General features: G+C 37.7%; 1 protein-coding gene across 2 annotated transcripts in view; it reads left to right on the top strand.

The window, feature by feature from the left end:
- Positions 1-24,786, top strand: part of LOC124170536 (beta-1,4-N-acetylgalactosaminyltransferase bre-4-like) — a 358,835-nt gene continuing 334,049 nt past the window's right edge. For both annotated transcript variants that reach the window (XM_046549326.1, XM_046549325.1), the window contains exon 1: positions 1-60. The gene's annotated coding sequence lies outside the window, so the exon portion shown is untranslated. The remainder of the gene's footprint in view (positions 61-24,786) is intronic.

Here is a 24,786-nt window from a genome sequence, read left to right as displayed (position 1 = left end):
CTGAGGTCGTCCGGCGAGTACGGCTGGTTCGTAGGGGATGTCTGATTTTCGGCGGCTGAGGTGAGTTAGCCTTTTCCAATTCAGTCTTTGAATGATGTCCTGAGATTTTCAGCTTATAATGATACTACTTACCGTTTGTGTGATATCCAGCTTGCCTTTGCTTTGCTGATTGTCTGTCGCGAAAACCTCAAAGCACGCTGCTTATGTATTGAAACAGGAACTAACGAGGAAAACATTGCAGATTGAAAATGTTTCGGTTGTTATCATGTGCTTTTCTGAGGTGCGTTTACCTAAGATGTTGTATAGTTTCAAAGGTAAGGTTATATAAACTGTTATTGCTGCAATTGAACGGCTAGGTAGCTACTGTCGTTCATTGTCTCCTGGGCTTTGAACTACACCAACACTGTTCTGCGCTTTAGCTTTTATTATGTTTTATCATTTTCTTTCGATATTTGCTCGCATTTCGTTGATGTTGTAATTTCATCAATGGTTTGTTTTGCTATGCGGTGGATATGAGTCATTTTGATTTATAAGCTGATTAACTGGGACATCATATTTTGCTCCAATGTGAACACATGATTTTTAGCAAACAGCTGGTAGCAAGTTGTTTTGAATACATTTTGATTGCTCTCCGTATTGATGTTGACTGCACTGATTGCGAGTTGATGTTAAACGCTGCTTATTCATATTGCTGTATATATTGGTCAATCTCTGGTTCATATTATTCGTCGGTTTCTTTTTGCATTCATGCTTTTTCCCCTGCGGAACACAATTGCTTAATCCATGTATTATTGGCGAGTGTGGCAGTTTTTACTCGTGTGTGAAGAAAATCAATGTAAATGTGTCTAAGTCTTCTTTGTTACTGTGCTATAATCATCCTGGTTTTGCATGTATTGCCTTTTCCTTCGTTATTCTGAGTGAACAGTGTTTTCTGTGTTGATTTTAGGACGTATTTCGTGATCTTACAACGATCTCATATTTGTCATATTTGTGATCGAAATGATTTCGGTTGTGATTGGCTCATCTTACGTAAAGCATACCCGTTACATACAATTGAAATAATTGCGACATCGGTTTTCGCATTTACGTGCTTGATGTAGGGATTTGTGAAGGTGCTGTACGAATGATAATACATATTCATGGATTTATCGGTCGGGTCAATTGAAGATTTTTTAAGATATTATTTTTATTTTCCATCATTGATGAAAATGATCGTTTCTAACCATTATTTATCCGTCACAGCTTATGCTAAACGAAATAATTAATTCCACTGCTGAGAGATATAAAAATAAATACGTACCTCGTGATGTACTACCTCAACCCTTACACCTTTTCGCTTCATGGTACTAAGATCTTGTGAACCATCCTGTGTTTCTCACTAGCCGCTAAGTCCATCCTTATGTTGTTGTGGTATGTGTAAATATAGGTGCGGAACTGGAGTCTTCAATTTCATTTCATTATACCAGTATATTAAAAAAATCCGTGTGAAGTTGCGCCTAGCGAAACTTTATTTGACCTGACAACTTCGTATATTAATCCTTATCTGTTATTTTAGTTGAGGTTAAATTAGAGGGACATTTGAGCTTTCTTTTCTATCGTCCAGTTTCATTGTAATTATTTTGGTAATATTAATTATCTGTCAGGTGCTCTCGATGCTTCGATTCGGATACCATTTGGTAGTGTATCTGCGGACACTAAAATTCGCAATCGCCCGTAGCTGAGGAAAATCCATCATATTAATGAATATCTCTTAATTCTTCATTCTTTTAAGCGAAAATCCATGCAAGAAACATGAAAAACTGTCATATTTTGGTTTGATATCAGCCTCTGCTGGAACAGATGTTGGCAGGAAACACTTGAGTTCATGTTTGTGGAAGTCTATCGTTAAAAGTCTACTTAAAAAGTCTACTAGGGATATTAATCAGGTATTCTTTGGAGTACTGTTTAAAACGTGCACGCCTTTACTATTGTCACCGCTGTTTACTTTGTTTATGATACTAATATATCAGTATATATTAGTACCATGACTTTGTTGATGTTGTGTAATTGTAAATGAAGTAAATGTTCACGCTCTTGTTTACCAATAGGAAACATGAAGGGATTGTATGGCATCCTCGTTATTTATTCATTTTATGATGCTGGCCCGGAGCAGGAGAATGTGGGGGGTGATTTGAAAAAAAATTGGAGAAAGAAGCAATGGAAAGCTTTTGCATTGTGTAAAGACAGGTGTTATAAATGGGTCGAATAACTTCATAACAAAGATGCTGGAACCTAAACATTGCTCAGAGAACAGTGATGAGGATAAGGCATCTATGAGGGTATTGTTGTTGGTAAGGCATCTGTAATGAGATAATGGGTTTTAACATTCTTGAGGTAATGAACATGGCTGTATCAGAGGGGATTGTTAGGGGGATATAATGGATATCCGAAGAATCGCTCCTGATATTTGATCGCTGCGTATTTTTTAGTTGTTGCGACAGTTGTTAAGAGTAACTAATGTGCAAAAAAAAGGCAGAAAAACCTATTCCCTTTACACCATTTTGTGGGCGAACAATTTTTTTGGAATTCGGTTAATCTCTACTGTATTAATTGTGAAACTGTAATGTGGTGTACGAAAAAGGTGTTTTAATTGAGTTGTGGTTGTCGGAGATTGAAGAATGGAGGCATGTAATTTTCCTGTCCTTATATTGTATGTGTTACTTCGTGCTTGAGAGTATCTTATTGCACGTACGATATTATGCACGCGAAAACTACAGAACTAGGAATTGAGGAAAATGTTATTGGGAGTAATATATGACTAAATGGATTTGAAAATGTGGTAAATTATGTGGGATACTAAAATATTTGTCAGTGGCGAAAGGGAAAAACTTGTAAGGGGATCCTCTTAAAGATTCAATCATGTAATTTATTTTGAACGCGTGAGTACTACCTACCGCTAGAGTGCTTAGAATGAGGATATATATCAATCTCTAGCTTGGTAATTTGATCCCATTACTTCTTGTGAGAACTGAAATTAATCACAGAATGTATTTACCTTTAAGATATCTCTGATTAGTATTGCCTGTAACGATCTTTGTCTTTGATGTTGCGAGGCTTAAATTTTCCCGCATCACTCCCAACATTATCTCCGCTGCGGGCAGCGAATTTTATCTAGTCTAATTTCGTACCCTTGTATCGTTTCGCATGGGGTTACGGTTTTCGAATTATTCATGAAATAGGTCACATTTAGGGGGGGGATGCTGACCCCCGCTCACTCTCCAGGGGTCTGGGGATTCTGTGGGTTTGACATGTGGTTCGGCCTTACCACTGTTCAAACATTTGTATTTACTAAACTTTATTTTTGCTGAAAACGGTCGTTGACCAGACCGTAAGGGAAGACTGACGTTTTGCATTTTGGGTAGAGTTGGAAAAGAAATAGCAAGTGTTCATTAGTTTTGGTCCTTGAGGTAGAGATGGCCTGAGCATTTAGTTGGCAAGATTAGCCGTCTTAGATTGTTCTGATTGGAAAGTGTGATGAAAATTTTCCTATATCTCTCATCATCAAATGAAGATCACTCAGAAATAAAGTTCAGTTTCTTCGCTACCCCCTGATAATTTATTAAACCCAACCATGGTGTCAATATTGTTTTATCATTACCAACATAAGTACCGAAACTATGGTCGGTGTCAATAAATAATCAACGTGGAGCGAGCAAATTGAATTTCATTTCCATGTGTCGTGGTTCCACTGTGTCAAGCCTCACACAATATATGTCGCACTCATCATATGTTCTCATTCGTGCCTTGTCAAATACATTACAGTATGAATGAATGTCCTTCTAAGATTCTTATCATATCTCGGAAAATATGCCACGGGTGGAAAATAATTTATTTCTCAGAATATAATTAGCATAAATTAATTTTTTACTGAGGAGAACGTGGTGGCTTATTGGTTCAAATCCCAATTTAATCCTTCAGATACCCTCTGACAGAAATATAACGAAATAAAAATGACTATAAGTGGCCGAGGGAAATTTTTGCTTTTTTGGTCCTGAATGTGTAACTTTTTGATCTCCACTCACTTAATTGCAAAGGACCTGATGGTTAGAGTCACTAAATTTTTTATTTGGATTAATATAATTTTTTGCTATGAAAAATTTGCTATTCTGGTTGGCCTCATTATTACCACATTTTTAATGATTTGAAAATGCTTTAGCGGAAACTCCGCAAATTTGGAGACGATGAAGCCGTATTCTTTCCAAGGAAGGACAAATCGAGAAAGAAGCATTTTCTCTGATACAAATTCAAAATTGAAGTCACGGATTCGAGAGATGGGCAAGAAAATAAAATTTTGTTGCAAAGGTAACTATTCTACCACCAGCTACTCTCTCAATTGTGGAATTTAAAAAAACTTCCGAAAGGTACTGCCCGCTAGAAAAGTTCGTGACGTCATTTTGCGCGAGAAGGGAATTCTCCGTAGCACCCGTTGTAATCGGACTGTGAGTGATGTCGGCATTTGTTAAGTCCTTTCCGTGAAATTAGGGTTTGAATGCGTGTATTTCGTTTCAGCCCTTAAAAGCTGAACGAATGGAAAAAAGGCCAATTTTGTTCTTCGTAAAAATTAATAACAGTATCCATTACTAATAACAGAGTTGGTACCTAGCAGCAAAAAGGGAAGGTACTGGTTTTGTTATTATTCCAACTGTATGTGAGATGGGGCTGTAAAATATTTTGGCAAACGAGCCAAATAGTTCTTTTAGTCATACTCCGTTGATTCTCATCATTAGGGCTGGGCAGTATTTCAAGTACAAGTATTTTGAATTACGTATTGGACATATATGTATTAGTAATTTGTTTTTGGTATTTCAAATACGTGACCTGAATGTTTATTGTATTTTGTGTTTCAATTACAGATTTTTCCTATTTTCCATTTTAAAATAAAATATACATTTGTAAAATACTATTGGAGTGGCTCTAATAACACTTCTGTAACATTATTCTTCAGAATTGACTTCGTTTTCGTTAGAATCGTTTTTTCATGTTTGCCGCTGTCCATAACGTGCCAAGGCCGGTTATATTTTTTCAGATCACTTAGTTTGCGTACACATGTATTTTGTATTTTAAAAGGCATTTAAATGCTATATTTAGTTTATTTTTCAAATACCCGAGTCAAAGGCATTTTATATTTTGCATTTCAAATGCATATGGAGCGGTATTTTGTGTTTCAAATACTCCTCGGCTTGTATTTTTCCCGGCCCTGATCATCATCAACAGTCTCCAATCCGATGTTTGGTTTGACGCTACTTTCCACGTAATTATCCTATCAACTAATCTTTTAAGCCTTATTTAGTCATACTGTTTTACATCCTTCATCTCATGCATCTGATGTGAGGCCTTCCTCTGACTTACTTCCCGTATCTGTCTTTCTTCCCTTCCTCCTGTCCTTATTTCCATCATACTACCGTGCCGCATACTGTGGTCAATTATGTTGTCCCTTCTTCCACGCAAGGTTTTATAAACACTTCTCTCCTTCTCCTCGCAGAAAATCCACATTGCTTTCACGGTCTATTCATTTGATCTTCATTATTGGTCCGTAACACCGCACTTCGATTACTTCCAAGCTTGATTTCTCCGCGACTTGATTTCATCGCCCATACCTCCCACTACTATATAGAAGCTTGCTACATATGTAAGCACGTTGATTTTACATTTATTCAACATTTATTTCATTCTTATAATTATTTATTTTGGTATTCCCACCCGCCGTTTGAATGATAAGTAAAAGGATGCAATCGGTTTGTATTTTTATCTCGTGATCTCAGCCATATTTTGCCTTGATAATGGAAGAAGTTGGCGCACGGTTTTCTTTTATTTATAAATATGTTCAATGGGATGATGCTGCGGAGTGAAGGGATATGTTTTGGCCCCTCAAATGATATTCGCCGCTCTCTGTGCCACTGACTTGACCTGCGCTCAATGTGAAAATATTCGGGTGAGCAGTCGGCCTAAACTCGCCTTGCAATGCCACCGTTCACGTTTTGTCTTTGCCGTGTCTCTCCCGTCGCCGCAAGTTCGAGGCAAATCTGTTTTTTCGTGCACGAGCCATTGCGATTAGGCGACTTTGTATGGGTGCTTTGGGAAGTTGTCGTGAGGCTCAAGGGGATTCCGCCTTAAGGCGAAGTAAATGTCATTCTGTTCATGTGTGGGGCGAACTGTCGGGAAACGCATCCTTCATTGTCTTTTATATCTTTAATATCCGTCGTTTTATGTATCACACGCTCTGTGATAAATTTAGCTGACTGTTAATTTTTTTCATAATCATGTTTTATGTGAATAATGACCATAGTGAACGATACGTCTGAAGTATTCAACTGGCTAAGTTTGTATTGACGTCAAGTCATTTTATTCCATAATCTCGTAAACGGTTACGAACCATTTCATACTCTCTCTCCCTAGTGGCCGATTTTGGATGAAGATATTCTTTTATACACTGAAAATATGGGTCTTTTGCTTTCCTAGAGGTTTTTTTCTGGGTATTTCACTGTAGGCAAATTTTTCTGTTAGGTAATAAATATCTTTAAGCAATTACGTCGTTTTTAGTTTTTAGAAGTTTTGAGGGTAATTTAAGTCAATTAAGTCAGTTGGACGAATGCACTTGATTTCTTATACTCGTATGGCTTACCTGAAAGCAGCCACTAAGTTATATCTCCCTGGGCACTCCATACCGTGCATGGTAAACCTCTCTGCGGCATTGGGTCGGGATTAGTACATATATGCCCGTATCACTCACTCTAATAGGGTAGTTTCCTTCATCAAAGAAAACGGAAGGAATTGATTGCGATTCGTTACCCACTATTAGTGTATTCATAATGTACAAATTATTTGGTTTTAGAAATCCCTGTTTAGACGAATTTTAATGGTCAATTTTAATCTCATTTGAAAAAGGCAAGATTGGCGCCCATGCGTTGCCACTCCACGTGACGTCAGAGGGACCTAGATTCTATACGAGTAGATAGGAGTTTTACATCGTCTGAGATTACCAATGCATGCATGAGGCACAGAGCTCAGGGAAACATCTCTTAATAGATTACCAATGCATGCAGGTAACCTATTAAAACTTCCTATGGTCGGAAAGTTTCCTTCGTCTGATAGGGTAGGGTTTGATAATCCTTATTTAAGCCAAGTGCTACCTGCTAGCAGGGTACTCCACGCTAACGCCATGCTCGACAGCAAGCAGCCTGCATCGTAGCGGCGTTCATGGCCTCGCACCCAGGTGGCCTCATACAGCAGCAGCCAGACGTCACTCGGGCTTTCCCAGCATTCATACCTTAGCCGTCGCGTTTTCGCGCCTTTGAAAAGTTTCACTTTTCATTACATCGCGAAAAATAGATATTGTCATTTAAAAATCTAAAAGCGTGAAATACGTATTCCAGGTGTAGTAATCTTTCGATTTAGGCATAGCAAAAATAGGAAACCAGCTTATTGCTGCATGTTGTTGGGAGGGGCCTATATGTTGGGGATTGGAAAAATAATTATAGCATTTAATTAATGGGCACTTCACACGCTTGAAAAGGTTTTGGGTTGTTGAGTTAGATATTGATAATAGTCCTTGGTGTCAATCATCTTTTCAAATGAATATTTGTAATCATAAAGTAATATTCTATTCTCAGCGAAAATGGATAGAAAGGGTGGGATAGAATATTTTATTAATTCAATCATCTTTTAATAGCATGAAAAATAGGCTTTCACCAAGGTGTTAGGTCTGCAATAAAATTCTGTGTGTAGTATCCCAATTATTCAAAAGATTTTTAATGATCGGTATATTTTGTAGCTATTGATTAATAACTTGGGAATTGAAGGAAGAAATGGGAGCAAACTAGGAAAGAAAGTTTACGCCTAGATATTTGGCGTGGGGAAAAAGTTGCTTAGATTATTGGGCTCAGTGGTGGGGACGAATTTGTCAATTTTGTCTATTTAGCGGGAAAAAGGGGAGACTCGGAAATTTGAAAAAGAGCCTACCTCCTGCTCGTCACGCGGCGTAAGTCAGATCCTAGTTTGTAAATATTTTTTTCGTCAGATGCAACTAAGCGCTTTTGTCGCGTAAAATGTTTTGGGGTTTATATAGCAATGCTAAGCTCTCGTCGGATCTCTTCGCAATATTGATTAGCATTGATCTGCTGGGTAAACCTTCAACTAATCTATTAAGACCTCGAGTATTGATATTAGGGGTGGTGTATACTCTTTTGGGTCACACAAAATGTATCTTAGATTGAGTAGTGAAAGGAAATAACCGGTGTTGAATGTGATTTCATTGCTTGTCATTGCAGATATAATTAATTATGGGAAGACTATTGGTTAGATTTTATTTTCAGAGTAATCGATTCAAGAATGAAGCGGAGTTGCGTTAATATTCGAATAATCACCTTTTTAATCGAAGGTGATGAATATTTATTTCCCAATGACCATTGAGTGGTGTCTACACCTTCTGATGTCCCTGAGCTAGTCGGTGTTTGGGATTCTAACTTGGGAGGCAACTACGGCAAATGTTTTTTAAAACAGGATTTCGTCGTCTGGAATGTCATTTCACGGTGTATCTCATGAATGTATTACACTCCTACACAATGTATTATTATTAGTTCCAATGTATTATTGTTAGGTTTCTTTGTTATTTGGGTGACTACTACTAAGCCTCAGGAGTGACTTTGACTCTTACGGTAGTGTTTTCTGATGGTGGCATTGGCAGTAATAAATATCTCACGTTGCGCCCTTGCGTAGGGCACTGTAAAATATTTGTGAATGTGGCGGGTAGCGGCGAGCCTGTGCCGAATGGTTTCCGATTTTGGCTGCTCATTGGCGTCAAATGTGAAGCACATTTATAATGCGTGTTCACTTCTGTGTATGTATCGCGCTATACGTTGAAATCATTTCCTTACAATCGGAATGAATCGGATTGTTATTTTTTTGGAGGTCACCTTTTTGTTGTTGTGGGTTGCTGGATTCGTTGAACGCGTGTATGTATGCTGTTTTCAAATCAAATGTTATGCGGGTAGTAACTTTGATTAACACTGTATGTGTCATAGGGGCCATCGTGCATTCAGGCCGAGTCAATTAAGCGAGTCAATACATCACGCTCGATATTGAAATGAAGTTCGTTGGCCGGCTGAGGCGCGATAAGTTTATACGCTTTTTTTATTTCCTATGCCTGAGCAGGTCAGCATATGTACTTATTTTTTGCTCCGTCTTGTCACCTTGAGTTATTTAATGTGCTTACCCTGATTTGCTGAGCGCAGAAGCTTTGTTATACCAGCATTTCCTTCCAACGAGCTTTTCTTATTTCTGGGATTTTAAATGAGAATTTCATGATATCTATAGCTTTTCCAGTTCAACAGTTCGCTTAAATGCTTGTATGCTTTCGCTTTCTCTGTTCCAGTTCTTTGGCTGCCCCACTTTTCTTTCGTGGAAAAAGGAATCTAGAATTGCTTGGATAAGCCTTGTTACATTGTCGAGTCGCAATGGATTTATTTCTATGTTTAAATATTTGGAATGGTTTCATAAATGATGTCTCTGTTTGTCGTCCTTGTTGTGGAGTATAAATATGTTCGCCATGTGCGTGTTTGCCTTGGCTTAATCATTTTGTCGAAGATGTGGATAGCGGTCAGTACCCATATAGTACAACATGATGGTAAGGGCAATGATATCGTCTTTTTCTTAATGTTTTCCATATTGCTATCATTTGTAGGACCTATATTCCCATAAATATTAATTTTGTGGTAAAAAGCGTGATAACAGCTATGTTTTATAGTAATCTGTTGAACTTAAATATGAGAAAGACCCAGGAAATGAGTGGCACCATGGCACAGGGAAAAAGATGTCACTGTATCTATGAACACTATTCTAATACAAGTTATCAATTTACGCATTTAGGTAAAACATTAACTTTTATTTGGTCTTCACAGTGGTGCTTTTCACTACACGCTTTTGAAATGGACACATTTAAGTTCTTATGCGCTAGGTTTTTACCATAAATGAAGTATTAGTCGAATTTCATCCTTCGATATTCACAATTAAAATAGAACGAGTTTAAATTTTCTCGAAGAGTTTGGTAGTTGTTCGATCGATGGGCTATTTACCAATGGGTTCCGGATTCAAATCCCCAACGAAACCTTGCGAACACTTCAACAAAAAGGAGCTGCCCCCCCCCTCGATGAATATATGAAAGTCACACATCTGTAGCTTAGTATAGGATAAAATTTGTCCTTGCCTGTCCAAACTAACCTTCGGGTTGATTCATTAAGTGAAAGCCAGTTCACCCACGGTGTAGGATTTCGATACCTGGTCACATGTCCTGTTGGAGACATTCTTCGGGAACCGTTCATTGCTCAAGTGTAGAGTCGGAGGTGATACTTAAAGCGTACTTACATGGTACTTAGTATTGATGCGGAACAATGCCGAGCAATGTAAAATATCAAGGAGATGTGAGAATAATTTCAAGGGCATGCATTTTTCAATACAGGCTCTTTTTGAGACTTATGCTTTTTTTTACTTTTGCTGTTGGTAACGATCATAATGCACAAGGTTCCTCCATTGGCTCACTATTTGCTTTGCAAGGATTCCTAATAATGTTACAATGAATATTGGTGGCTTGGAGAGTTTTCCTACATCTGATGTTTTGTGTTTTAAAACTATTCAAATGAATAATTTCCAATCTTATCAGAAGGAGCATTGTACTACTGTTTCTTCGAATGTGTTAACTTCTAAGAGGTGTATGAAGTTTAAACCTGAAGATCGTTTAATTGTATTTTGTAAAAGCTTGAAACCTTGAAACCGTGAAACCTTGCATAAAAATATTTCGGATGAAAGTGATATTTTTGCTTTTGTGATTGAGACGTGTTTTGACCGTTTTGTTTTCAACTTCTTCTCAAAATTAACCTGAAATGTGCAAATTGATGTTGAAAGACGGATCTGCGTACTTGCTGCTTGTAAAATGCCTCATTTGAAAAGTTAGGCTTATGATCTCCATAACCAAATTTGTCTTTCGGTTTCTGTGAGCTCTCTTATCGTCGGTTTTCGGAACATTAGTGATGTGCATTACTGTTTCTTTTAGATGGCTGTCTGTAGTCCATAATGACAGATATCTTAATGTATTTGGATCCGCCATTAACGTGGATGGATGACTCCAATGAAGTAGCATCATTGCGATTTACGTCGTGAGCTTATTGTCGTAATGGTGTTCGAAGCATATGTAGTAATGGTGTTTTTGGACGTGCCTCAATGGCCATTTCACTTGTCTGCCATTGTTTTTGTGTTTTCTGTCGTTGCATTTATCGTCACTCCATGTGTGGTTTCCGTTCATGGCGTGATATTCGTTACGCTATGAAAATGATTCTAAGTGGATTTATAAATTAAACGAGAATGCATTGCCCTATTGGTGGGTTCAAAAACCGGCCATAAATACCGCTGTGTGCTTCCAATGCTCAGGCCCGTGTTTGAATATTTGCGTCGAGCTATGATTAAATATCTTGAAAATCCTGTGATAATTATTAAACTTGCTATTTGTTTCGAGAAAAAGCACTCTTATTCTTCCCGTCATATCGGACGGCCGGTTTTTGGATCCTTAAATAGATGTCGTCCTACGGCTTTTGCTGTTATGTTCTTGTCCAAACTTGATGTCGTACACTCTTTCCTGTTTTTCATTGTACACGCCTCTGGTTTCATTGTGGTTGATTAATTTTACCAATCAACTTTCTATCTATTTTAATTACAGCCTATTGACATGTGATGGAATCATCAGTTTCTTAATACCACTGTGATTTAAGGAGGTTCCGCCGCGGATTTGGGACTCAAAACTTAAACAAAAATGTTTAATTCCCTTTTTTATGAAATATTGCCTTCAAAAATCGAATCCTCCGCTGTGAAAAGCAACGTTAGGCTCTATAGCTTGCAGATTAGTCAATGAATGCATTTTCAGTACTCTCTTCTCGTCACAGTTCAGTTAACTCTCGCGGCATTCTCATTCAAATAATTTGTTTTCTGGGGTGCTTGGTAACCAGTTGATAGAGCCTTGGGCTGTTGATCGAGAGCCTCGGTCTGGGGTTAAGCACATCTGGGGTTAATTCTTCGGACACTCCATGAAAAATTATCCCTCCACTTACCCTGCGAGTGTGAAATTCACACGCCTGTGGCTTAGTTTGGGCTGGGCCCCACCTCCACCTATCCAAACACACCTTCTGGTTGAATTACTGAGTGAGTGATGTGTTTTGAAATCTGGTACTAAATTATTTTATGGAATTAATTGATATGTTTTTCAATCTACTTATTTCCTACGCACAAGCAGCCATCATCAAGAGAATCTAGAGACATTTTCTAATTTTCAATTGGAACTCCAATGTTTCTTGATTAGCGGTCGATAATTCGCGATTGGGGGCGCGTATGTTTTGAATTTTTACGATATATTTACGATAATACGAATTTGCGTCTTCACTCGGTGGAACCTCCTTAATGTCAATGAGTGTCATGCGATCCTATGAGTCAGTGATTCTCCTCCTTGATTCCGGGACCAGTATCGTCAATTTTGGGGAGTCCTTTTGGAGTAATTTAGTCTGACCAAAATTGATGTTGGTTGCGATAGCCTTTGCTATTTTTAATGCAAAGGGTGGCCACTGCTGTGAAAAAAGTAGAATGCCAACATGTTCCCTTCTGAATGGGAATTCATGAACTACGAGGAAAAATGTGAAACCGATTTGGAAAATGGCATATTTTGTAAACTTGAAATATTGATATTTCAATGTTGTTCTAAGTATTGGAGTGTATTTTATTTATATACACATTTCACTCTCAGTTGATTTCCATTTTCCATGCAAGCAGTTTGGGGTCAAGTGTTCCCAAGTCTCACTCTGATAAAAAATCGATGTTTCGTGTGAATTTTATGATTTATCCAGTAATATTCACCGAAAAATCGCAAGAATTGAAACTCAAATTCACTATTATGTAATTGAGATGATGTCCAATGACTTTCAATATCAATTTTTTTGTAGGGATAATATTTAATTCTATTTTATCAATTTTAAGGCGTAAAACCTAAGTATGAACATTTTCGGATAATTGTTAAAGAGGTGTAGATTGTTACTTGGAGGTAGTGATATTTTTTGATAGTTGAGTGGCCACCCGTAATCGTTAAAAGTTTTACCTCGAGCTTCTGGTCCTAGATCTTTGAGTCGAGAATCACTGCCGTAGGCTTCTGTATCATAATCCAAGCCAGATTTTTTTATTTTAGAAATGCTCACCCGGGCGTCGGAATCAATGCATGTCGGCGTAACGCTTTCTCGCTACTCCTGATGCCATCCCCGTCTATCGGACCACAAGTGGTCATCCACTTGTATGGTCTCCTGTGGACTCATACCTCCTCACCCGGAAATCACTTCAGGGTGCTCCTAGCCGTTGTTTCACCTTGAGGGCCCTTGGTACCGGCCCTGGGAGGCAGTCATTTGTGATCCCCGACAGTATCTATCTGTCGGACTGCAATCGTTTTTGCTGTGCCTCTGGCGGGTTATTTCGTTGCCACCCAAGTTCTATTAACTCTCACGCATTGGAGAAGAGGTGTCTATCGTTGGAATTTTCTGTGGGGAGGGATATCTATCATGGGATTTTGTTTCCCTGCATCCGAATGGCTTTGAATCTTCTATGAAAACTTGAGACGCTGGATCTGGGTATAACGAGTAGGTTGTGTGTGGATTCTGATCTTCTCTGGATAGAAATATTTCATATGTATCTATTTCTGTTGGGAAGTGCCTTCTTAAGGATCTAATGTTTTTATCTATGGATTATTTATTTGATTGTATAATTGGCCATATTTATTCATTGTCGAATGTGTGCTCAAACGGAAATATCAGGGGACTATCTTCTCTAACGGTTTTAAGCATTGGATTATTGTATTTATATTGAGGGATACGTGGTGAGTATTACAGCTTTAACCTCTTCACCTTTGACTTCTATAAAAATTTTTGTTGCCTGATTTTTGTTTAAGGTAACCCTAATTTCAATACTAGATCAATCCCATTTCAAAGGCTTTCGCATTCAAAGAGACGGGATGTCGGTAGCTGTAACAGTTATGCGTATGATTCCTTAAAATTGAGATGCACTCCATGTTTTATTCTTTTTCTCCTGTTAAATCGTAATCTGGATTGGGGTGTGTTGCTAGCCATTTTAAATTGAATATGAATGTTACTTTGTGACTATAGTTCGCAAGATAATACATTATCAATGGTTAAAGGTCCAACGTATTTGATTCCTCTTGTAGAACTCATTTTTCTTCCTGTGCCTCAAAATTTGTTCTTAGTATCTAATTAATTATGAAAGTGTGGGACTGGGTTACTGTACTTTAAATGTGGTGAAATTATGTTTTCTTTCCCTCTTGAAATGACGCTTACTTATTACCTGATTTAAATACTTGTTTATTGATTCAATGCGTGCTCTGGAAGAGCGCGCCTATGCTAAGTCATTCTATCGGTCTTGGAATTTCACCCTCGCGAGCAATCTTGTCAGGGATGTCGCTGAGGCCACAAGTTCCCCCCAATCCCCTAAAACCCTCGGGAATTCCTCTTGATCTTAACCCCGCGGACCTTATCTCCGGTGTACCCCTTGTCGTACGATGCCTCGGGTCAATGATCGTGGAAGGAGCCGACTTTGCCGGAGGAAAGTGCATAAACCTCCTACGGTGCTTTATTTGTGGCATGGTAAGTACCCTGGTGGCGGGGACCTAGCTTTTAACTTCAGGTTATTTGGTAGGTAAGATTTCCAGACGAAGTCCTCGTCCCATCTTATTTTCCATTCCCACAAAAGCCTGGAAAGTTTTTATTATGTATTGATACCCATGTCGCCGTTTTACTCGGGGCCAGTTTTAATTCATTGAGTTTCACGTAATTTTTACGTGGTATGATGCATTTCATAGCGGAATTTTTTACCCTCATAAAATTTGTTTTTTCGACAAAGTTTACCGTTGTTTTTTTTCTGCAACTCTTGCGGGATGTAATTTGGCTGCGAATGAGACGTTACAGAGTTATGATGGAGAAAGACAGCTAACGATCTCAGTGCAATGCCAATGAAGACCACCATTTGCCACGTAACATTTTCATATTACTGATTTTATTCTAAGGGTTCATTATGTTACGTTATTAATGCGAATGAAAGCATTGTTTTTGATACTATCTTATTTATTGTCTCGTGCATCGGCCATTATATTATTTTGAAAAATGTTTTCATATTTTCTGTGTATTAATTATGTCTTAACATATGAATTTGTGCGCACTAATAATAAAATAAACGGTATTGTAATTATGGATGTATTTCAATAATACTTGTAGCATTCGAAATATCCTTTGGTTAAGTTACGGAACAATGCAGGAGTCATTGAGGTCGAAACTAGTAAAAAGGAGTAAAGGAAAATTCAAATTGAGTGAAAGGCTATTTCTGATTGCCTTGCTGGGCACAAATATAAAGAGGACACATTTCATGATAGAATATTACTCCTCAGGCTAATCTCTCATTGCGATGTGGTGGGGTTTTATGGAGTTCCATTTTTTGTACCGGTTGAGAATCGATGCAGCGGAAATAATTCCATGAAATTGTAATTATTATTTTGAAATGAGGCTTAAAATTGAGCAGTTTTCTCGTCGTAAAAATTTTGTGAGGGACTTCTCTATTGTTATTTACTCGAATTTTAAATGCTATAGGCTCTTGGTAGTGATACTAGTAAAGTATTTAATGTTTATTTCAGTGCAGCGTAAAACTAGTGAATTAGGTTATTTTGTGTACGGCTTTTGAATTATGTTGCTATCAGTGTCATTGTCCATGGTGGTGAAAATCCGGTGAGAAGTAGTATTTCCGCTCGAGTTCTGTGAATCTAACTAGGATGACCACATCTATGTGGAACCTATGCACTGTTGTGTTTTAGTTGCAGCATTATTTAATCTAGAAGTGTCATCCTCTTCGTAAAATGGGGGAATGAAACCTTAAATTAAATAAAGTTAATTATGAAGCAGTCGTTGTGAAGAGTGGTCGCGGACAAAGTATCATGGGCTGAAGTGGTTTTTAGGATAAATGCTGAAGTTAAATTAGAAGTTGGCATTTGCTCGCTTACGTGAGAAATGGTATTAGGGATCGCTAGATTTATGGTTCTCCTCGACTCGTCATCAATTAGAGAGATTCCCGCGGGCAGTTATATCGCAGCGTCGAAATTGCTCGTGCATGGATTGAAGGGCTTTCCCAGAATGGTCATCGAGGATTCACCGGCGCATCTTGATAGCCTTGTCATTGTACTAATCAATACTTTTGCTGTAGATCTTCTCCAGTTTTATCCAAAGAAAACTCGTTATTAATTTATCACATGTTTGCTGTATCTTTTGTCAAATAATATTTTGGATTGAATTCCGTTGCTTAGTTGTGTATTTTTTTCTATTTCATATGGCCTATTCATTTTCTCAGTAATTTTTGCTTATTGGCCGTTACCAAAAAGATAGTGAAAGAGGTGCTGTCTATGTATTTGATGTAACAATTTTTAGTTTTGAGATGAGCATTTTTGGAATCGAGTGATTTTTATTCAGCGTGATGGTTTTAATCAAAAGCTTCCTCTGATGAACACGTTAGCCACTCTCCGTCTTTGACAGATGTTTGGCATTGTTGTGAGTGGTGGCGTTTCTGGTTTAAAAGACGAATTAGAAGCAAGGGCTCATAAGATGTGTATATTATTAATACCACTAATTGTCTTTGTATTATTGTTATTATTTTTTAAATTTGTTGCAGCATCTTCGGCGGTGGGACGCATTCAATTGAGTATTTCATTTTCACTATTGACAAATTTAATATTGATGAGTGTATTTTTAACTGTTTCCTAAAAAACTCCTCTAATCTTTGATATATGGTCCGCTTTAATGAACCAATTTTGCGAATGAATCGTATTAATGTATTGCGTATTGAAGTGGTTAAGTACGAGTATAGTGAAGAATTATCTCTCGTGTAAAGGTATGTGGTTGGCATTAATTTTTGATATTCATTATAAAAATTAAATTAAATGCTGCAGGGGATGGTCAAAGTTGCATTGTTTCCTCAGGAAAGAGAGGCTTATGTATGTAGTTCTATAAATTCATAATATCCATGCACTGTAATCATTTTGCTGAAATAAATGAATACGTCAGATGTGGATGTGTTGGTGATTTCTGCTTTGATTCACTATGACCCTCGAATTTTGTTCATGGTTTTACGGGATGTATCTACCGGGAATGGAGAGATTTGTTTCCGCATGCAGCACGACCACCATCTTCCCACGGTTTGACCTCTCCTCGGTTTAATTGCTACTTCACCTCTCTCATCCATTCGTTATTACTCATCTAGTGAATTTCAATGTAAATGGTATAAGTACCAGCATTTCCTTCATCAAACAGCATACATAAGTACCAATTTTCTTGACCAATTGGTTTCGAAGTTATCAGAGATTTGCGGTGTTTACAACAAAACCATCAATTTTAGTGGTATAAACAATTTGTTTTCGGAAAACTGTTAATACTAGATCTGGCTCTAATATCAAATTCACAAGTTACAGGAACGTAAACTACGGGAATACCAATCGCCCAAAGTTGATGTAACGCCAAAAAAGGGGTACTTTTTTGAGAAAAAAATATTTGCAGCACATACCACGGAGCCGAAGATTTTTTAAAGTAAATGATCCAACGTAGAAATAAGCTCTCTTTCGAATGCTTTTTGTTGCATTGAAATTGGATGCCTTGTTTATAAGATAGAGCACCTCAAACTGGGGTGTCTTGCTTTTTTTTGGCAGACAGTAGGGTAAGAATATCTGGTGTTTGTCACCTCTATTATTTTGTGCCCTCCTCTTTGTGAAAAAACTACTTGTTGATAATAATCTACTTGTTCGGGGTTGGGGACTGTTAGATGTGTTAAGTATTCTCCTGTGACGATACTACTCCTGATTTCGTAGTGGGGTAACTACGGTGCTTTGAACCTTTTGCAGCCTCCTTAGAAGAGAATGTAAGTGTAAAATTCAAAAACTATCTCCATCCATTTAACTCTCATCAGATTAGTGAGATCATTCTGATTGTGCATTCTGTGGTTATGTTGTGTAAGTCCCAATTGGGAACTAAGCAACATAAACAGGACAGATTGATAATCTTCATTTTAAATCGGTCCAGGAAGTAAATGGGAATCTGGAAATCTATTACCGGGATTAAGTTTTGTTAATATTTCCATTACTGCGACTGAATTGTTCATCTAAATATATGTATATTGCAGTACTTATCGCATGTTTTGGTGCCGTAGCGTTTCATTTCGTTCAAAAATTACTTCCTCTTGGTAATGATAAAAGACGACTTGCCAGTGCCATAAGTGAAATGTACCAAAGTATGGTGCATAAAATATCATGTCCTAAAAGCTAAACAGCTGGGCGTCGTTATAAGGAAAATCTGACCACTGCTGTAAGTACTTCTAGTAGGGAATAGTTCTGGTACTTATCAGGCCCTTCCTCCTTTCCATATTTCAGCATAATATTATTGCTATTTGATGTATCTACTCTAATCTGAAACAGAGCTACTAGTTAATAGCTTACACCGTTTTCCATATCAGTTGTTGTTTCAAATATCGGTGAAATACGATGGAGCAGAAACCGTCTTAAGTTTTGAAAATTCCTTTCGACGCTACTATATTTTTTTATGAAAGCAGTGTTTTCAATCTTCTTAGCGAATCACTTGGTGGATGATCTTCTTTCACGTTTTATTCTGATTCGATTTTATCTTCATAAATTAGCCTTTTCTCAGAGAATGCACCCACCAAACTTGGGGATGTAAATATTTTTACATGTCATACCTTACATGTACTAGTCAAAGATATTTTGGTGCTTGCCCCGAAGATGGATAGAAATGGTGGGTGAACATTCGAATGGTCATCTACGATGTGTTGAGGAGAAATCTGTCGAAGGAGTGGTGATTTTAACCCTGATAGGTATAATTTAATTGAGAGTTTCACTCAAGGGGACTGTAAAGAGGAGGCTCAATTCCATCCCACAGAAGGTTGGTTTCCGTTGCCACTTCGGTCGCATTTTGATTGGCTTTCAAAAATATTCGCAGCGCGGTGAGGAGTGAAATGCGATCTACCTCTTTTCAATATTTTGTTGTATAATGTTTATAATTGAGTGGAATAGCATTGAAGATTTTGATAAATAACATCATTATGAATGTCAATTTCGGTTGAAACCCCTAATTATACTTTATTTCCACGTCAAACTCGGATCAGTTTGTCCGTCAGCGACGCGAGTGGCGACTTCTGTAAACCCATTTAAATGCATGATGGTTGGCAACACATTTTGAGGACGACTTGAAGATCCTCTATTGTAATATTCGTGGTTTTTTGTAATTGCATTGAGAAAATTGACTTTCGTTGTTCGAAGTTCAACTAATTCAGGCGTTATATAATGGAAGTTGGACATATTGAAATGAAATGTATTTGCACTTTTCCATAATAATCTAATTCGTACGACGCGTTTCGGCTCACGGAGCCATACCAGAGGATGGCTCCGTGAGCCGAAATAGTTTCAGTAGTTTATCGTTTTCTCTATTTAATTTGTCGTGTACTTCAAATTGAAGAAAGTTAACATATTATGCCAGAAAGCATCCCTTTCTAGTTATTTCTCGTATAAGCAGTGCGTGTAAATCCTCTATTTTGTAATTCCAAGGCATTGAAGTGTATTCCAGTCTGATATGGGATTATCCTATTAACTTGAGTGTATTTTGTCACTTTTTTGGAGCTATCGTGCATGTGCTTTTGGTTTGCGAACCTCCCTTGCCCCTCAAGGTACAGGGTTATCAGATTACCTCCTGAAAACAATATCTTTCGGCGAAGTAGGCCCTTCAATTCTTTATACGAAATGAGTTCTTTTATTGCATTCTAAGTTTCAGAGTACCACTCGTATGTTCTTCATTCTCAAGGGAATCCAGCGAGGTATATCTTTGTAAATGGAGTACGAGGTGGACTCTGAAACTTTGGCAATGCTAAAACATGTACCGGAGAAATATCTCTGTATATTATTCATCAGTAAAATAAGTAAATAATCTTCTTCGTATTTGAAATTACTCTCTATTGGATGTTTTCTTTGAGATTACAAGACATGCATGAAAATTATTAATGTTAGCTTTGATCCTCATGCTTGCGTTTGCATGTGGATGGGTTCAAGGAATGTTCTCGGTGTATTTATTATACTTCTTTTAACTATACTAACTGTCAAAAGGACTCGTTATGATGATGGAGCGTCATTGTCGTGTAAATTCTTTCTTGATTCATGTTTTTCTGTGAACGCGTTATTTCTAGACTTTTTTGGTTGGTTGCCTGATAATGCTAAATCCTTTGATTTCTTCACTTCGTTTATTTCACTGCCGGGAAGGATGCTGTGTACAAATTTTAATTTTTCCGTTATATTTCTATCCAATTGTATCTGGGTTTACATCTAAGCGTAGGGAATCCCATTTGCCAGTGTTTTGGCCTCCTGTGCCTCTGTGGGTTTTATGTTTAAGGTTACTGGAGTATTTTATTGATGGTGAACAGTTTTGCGGGGAACTTCGCCCTTATGTCTATTCTGTGATATCGCAGGGAAAATGCGAAAAATACTCTTCACCGAGTTATTTTTTATAGAAGTTCTATTCATTTTTAATATACTACGAAGCACCAAATTCGTGAGTATCTACGTTTTTCTAAGGAATACATAAGCATAGAAAGTGACTATGGAAGATTTCACGAAAAATCTAGGAATCATACCGATCAAATTATTGGAAAAATGCTTTAAAATCACTTTTGTTGACGTCACGGGCCAGAGGTAGTGAAGCCATGTTTAAAGAAGGCAAAAATGTGGGATAAAGTTAGGTATATCATGACTTCCATAGCTACGAGGTCAATTTGAGCGAAATTTTGCTTACCTGCCTTTTCAAGCTACATGTACCCGGTGTTTTATGGACGTATTTATTCTTATCTCAGGTCAACGAGGTCAGTAATTTTTCGTTCTTAAGAACAAAAATTATTGCTGTGATAATCAATGTTTTTCCTGTGGTATCACAGGTTAACCATAAGACCTTGTGCAAAAACAAATATTTAAAAAGTTAATTTCTAGAAAATATAGCGCGGAAAGACTGAAATTGGTGGACCTCAGATGATGAAGTATGGTTAGAAGATTATGTTTTGAAATTTTCATGAAAATTGCGTATTCTTTATCTATTTTCTCTCCCCCACCTCCTCAACTGCAATGCTTTCAAGGGACTCTCTTTATCCTTTTGGAGACTTAGTTCTGCGCGTGGTTCCCAGGATGGTCCACCCTCCTCCGGCATCGCCAACCTCTCACCCCGCCTGTGTTATTTTATGCCTCTCCTGTTTATTGGCCTGTCGCCTTTTACGATTGCGTGCAATCTCTGGGCTCGCATTGTTCCAAGGCCTCCCCGTTTTACGTAACGTATATGAGACTCGATAGCGATCTTCTTCTCCGTCCGCGACGTGTCGTGATAACCTTATAAAGTCTTGGGTTTTTGCCTTCTAACGCCGACTCGCCATACTCCTCATAGTGCACCCGATACTTGGACCCCACCCTACTCGAATTAATCAATAATATGCTCAATACGAGGGTGTTGCTGTGCTTCTCGGGCACATGGTCAACGGGCTTGGACGTGCAAAGTTTGAAATTGCGTATGAAATGTGACATGACTATCGCCGCAGTGGTAGTGTTATGGTTTGAGTCCATTAGGGAATGAAATATTAACTCATATGGATGCGTAACCCCTCGAAGGTTTTCCAATTTTTTTGCAGTATTTTATGGTGAATGTAAAAATATCCTCGCTGTGCAAGGTAGTCAAGGGAAAAAAACTGGTCCCCTCACCCCGAAGTTCGTGAAATTCACGTTATCACCACGCATCGACATGTAGAAACCGAAGGCCTTCGGTCCAATGTTGCGTTGTTTCACCTCCAGCGTGGACTTTCTCGGATGTAAGTCTCCGAACTCATGATTGTAAGGTGCATCGTGCAGTTTCAATTTAAAGGTTATGTTCGTTGTTTTACTCCTATTATTTCGATTTAATTTGTTGCTATCTTTCGCTTTCGCTGCCTGACACTTCGGCGAAGTTCTGTTATGGTTTGGATAAGTGCAGATGGCTCAAGGAGGCTGGTCAGAGAGAGAGGATGTATTTGTCGTTTTTATTGCGATTTCTAAATATGCTCTACTAATTTATCGACTGGCTGTCAAAAAATACTCCCTCCGTGCTATATTGTTTGGATATTGCATGTAAAAATCCGCATTTTTTAATATATTCTTTTTGCAATTAAAAATATATTTTTATTGCAATTATTACCTAAGCAATGGAAAATGTTCAATAATGCTTCAGTATTTGTACCGTTTCGATAAAAATTGATAGTCTGTTCGATATTCCTTAAGGATTACGATAAAAATGTAAGTTTGGATCGTCGCCTGACTACTTTTTGCGTTATTAGCTTTAAGAGTGTAGTAATTGAAGTGAAATCACGTTAGTTATAAAATACTTCACGTTATATCGTATCACTTTAGTAAAATGAAAATGGCGCTACAGTCGGCTGAAATAGCTAGAGAGGGCAATATCTTAGAAATATAAGGGCTGAATTTTTCACATTCTTTTTTATTTTATAAATTCTTTTTCACTCTATCTTCTCTACTTTTTTATGCTTCTTAACTTCTGTGGATATCGTCAATGATGATAAAATATTTTAAAAATTACGTTAACGAAAAGATTTGAATCACGAAGTTACATACCCCCTCAAAACATTGCCTTCATAGTGCCACTTCTAAGTTTCGATTTAAGTTCAACTGATTCAGGCTATATATATAGTGGAAGTTTACTTACGACATATTGAAATGAAAGGTTACAATTTTCCACAATAATTGTACTTTTTCACAATAACTGCGGGAAAGTGCAACCTTTCATTTCAATATGTCGATTTAGTATTTAATTTGTTGCTATCTTTTATGCTTTGGCTAATTTCAGCTGTGGTGGAGTTTAGTTGACGTAATCCTTCCTACGAACATGTTCTCGCTGAATTCTGAGTCTAGGAACGGTCAACGATAGCTTTGATCTGTGGAGTAATAAAAGGGATGAGAGGGTTAGGTACGTGGTATGGGTGAAGTCTTGTTGACCGTCAGCCAGTCGCCCGAAATTCGCTATCGTCGTGGCAAGGAAGCATTTAAAAGTGATCGCTCTGCAAGTTTCCTAGTGTGCCGATTCTTCTACGTCTCAAACAGTGTAGTTTTGTTGACGTGGCCATCTGAAAAAATACGACATTCCGTTGAGATAGGTTTGGTTTAGTTTTTTTGGGCTGTTGAACTGTGAGCTATCTTTCCTTTGAGGTTGGAAGTCATCGTTGGTCTGTTTTATTATCATTTTCATGGTTCGTCTGATGTGAGGGAGAACTATAAAAATGTTCGAAATAAAAAAAAGCTCTCGGATTTCTTTCAGACCTTGCCTAGTATAGTTGTAATCGTCATTCAGTTGGCTTTACTTGGTTGTAAATGATGATTATATTGAATAAATGATGAAGTATTATCGCGGGTTATATTTTTCCTTTTTTTTTTAACCATTTTAGTTTTAAGCTCACCTAAGTTACCGGCATATGTTGTATTAACCTTTATGTTGCAAGGGTAGTGATTATATGTCATTATTCATGCCTTATTATCTATTTTTATCGCTTCCGATGTTTTTTGTCCATCGATTTCTCTGCATAAAGCTTCCTGGTGATAGGTTTCTTTGTTGTTTGCGTTACCGGATTGGATTCATCTTTTAAGTGTGGTTGCAACCGAGGCTCCGCATTCTTTGATCTTTTAGTTACACCTTCGTTATTTTTTATTCGTATATACTGGTAAGAATTTTGGAGTATCTCTTGATGTGCGGAAGTTGTTCCTTAGGTCACCGTTCCGTAAAAGGAGGCTACCTAGGGCTCTTTAGTCGTTTGAAAGTAATTATCCAAAATATACGGTATTTGGGGGCCTACCCAGAGTGCAATTGGTGATGTTATGCTCAGGTGGTTTTTAATGTTGGGAGAGGGCAGGGCTGGGCAGTTTTTATCATGAGGGCATTTTAAAATGCGTAGTTGAAATAAATTTGTATTTGGTATTCCAAATAGACGACCTGAATGTATCTTGTATTTTGTATTTCAAATACCGATTTTTCGGTATTTTACATTCTTAAATAAAAAAATATATTTGTAAAATACTTTCGTAGTAGCGCTGGTGATGCTCTAGGAGTTTGAGATTTCACCTTATGGATTTGAGAGATGGCAGGGGTCGACCATAGCGAACGTGTCTCTACCAAATAAGAGGACGTTTTTACTGGGGACTGAGAGCGAGGCATGTTACATGATTAGTGAACCCTTTATAAATATGATGAACGAATGCCATTTTTCCATCCTTCAGTAAATATCGTTTAAGTCAGCATCCAAGAACTGATGAAAGAATTGTTTGCTTTTTTCACGGAAAAAGTTAACTTTGATGTTGTTCCGCTTGTGAATTTAAGTGAAGGCGTCATGTGCTTTGAAACGTGATGTGGTTTTTCTATACTCGTTAAGAGAATGGGATTACCGTTAAACTACGTGACGTTTCATCATGCATTATTGTTTCATCCTTCAGTGGTGTAGTCATCAGGGAATTATTTTCTTTAAAAAATGTATTGGCATCGTTAAAATTGGTACTTACGCTTCACGGCATTGATGATTTAAGTGTGAAACCTATGGTGTAATGTTTTTTGGAATTGA

This window comes from Ischnura elegans, chromosome X, assembly GCF_921293095.1.
Source record: "Ischnura elegans chromosome X, ioIscEleg1.1, whole genome shotgun sequence".
In the NCBI taxonomy this organism is placed as follows: Eukaryota; Metazoa; Arthropoda; class Insecta; order Odonata; family Coenagrionidae; genus Ischnura; species Ischnura elegans.
Note: the sequence above shows the minus strand (reverse complement) of the source record. Positions and strands in the feature narration are given on the sequence as shown.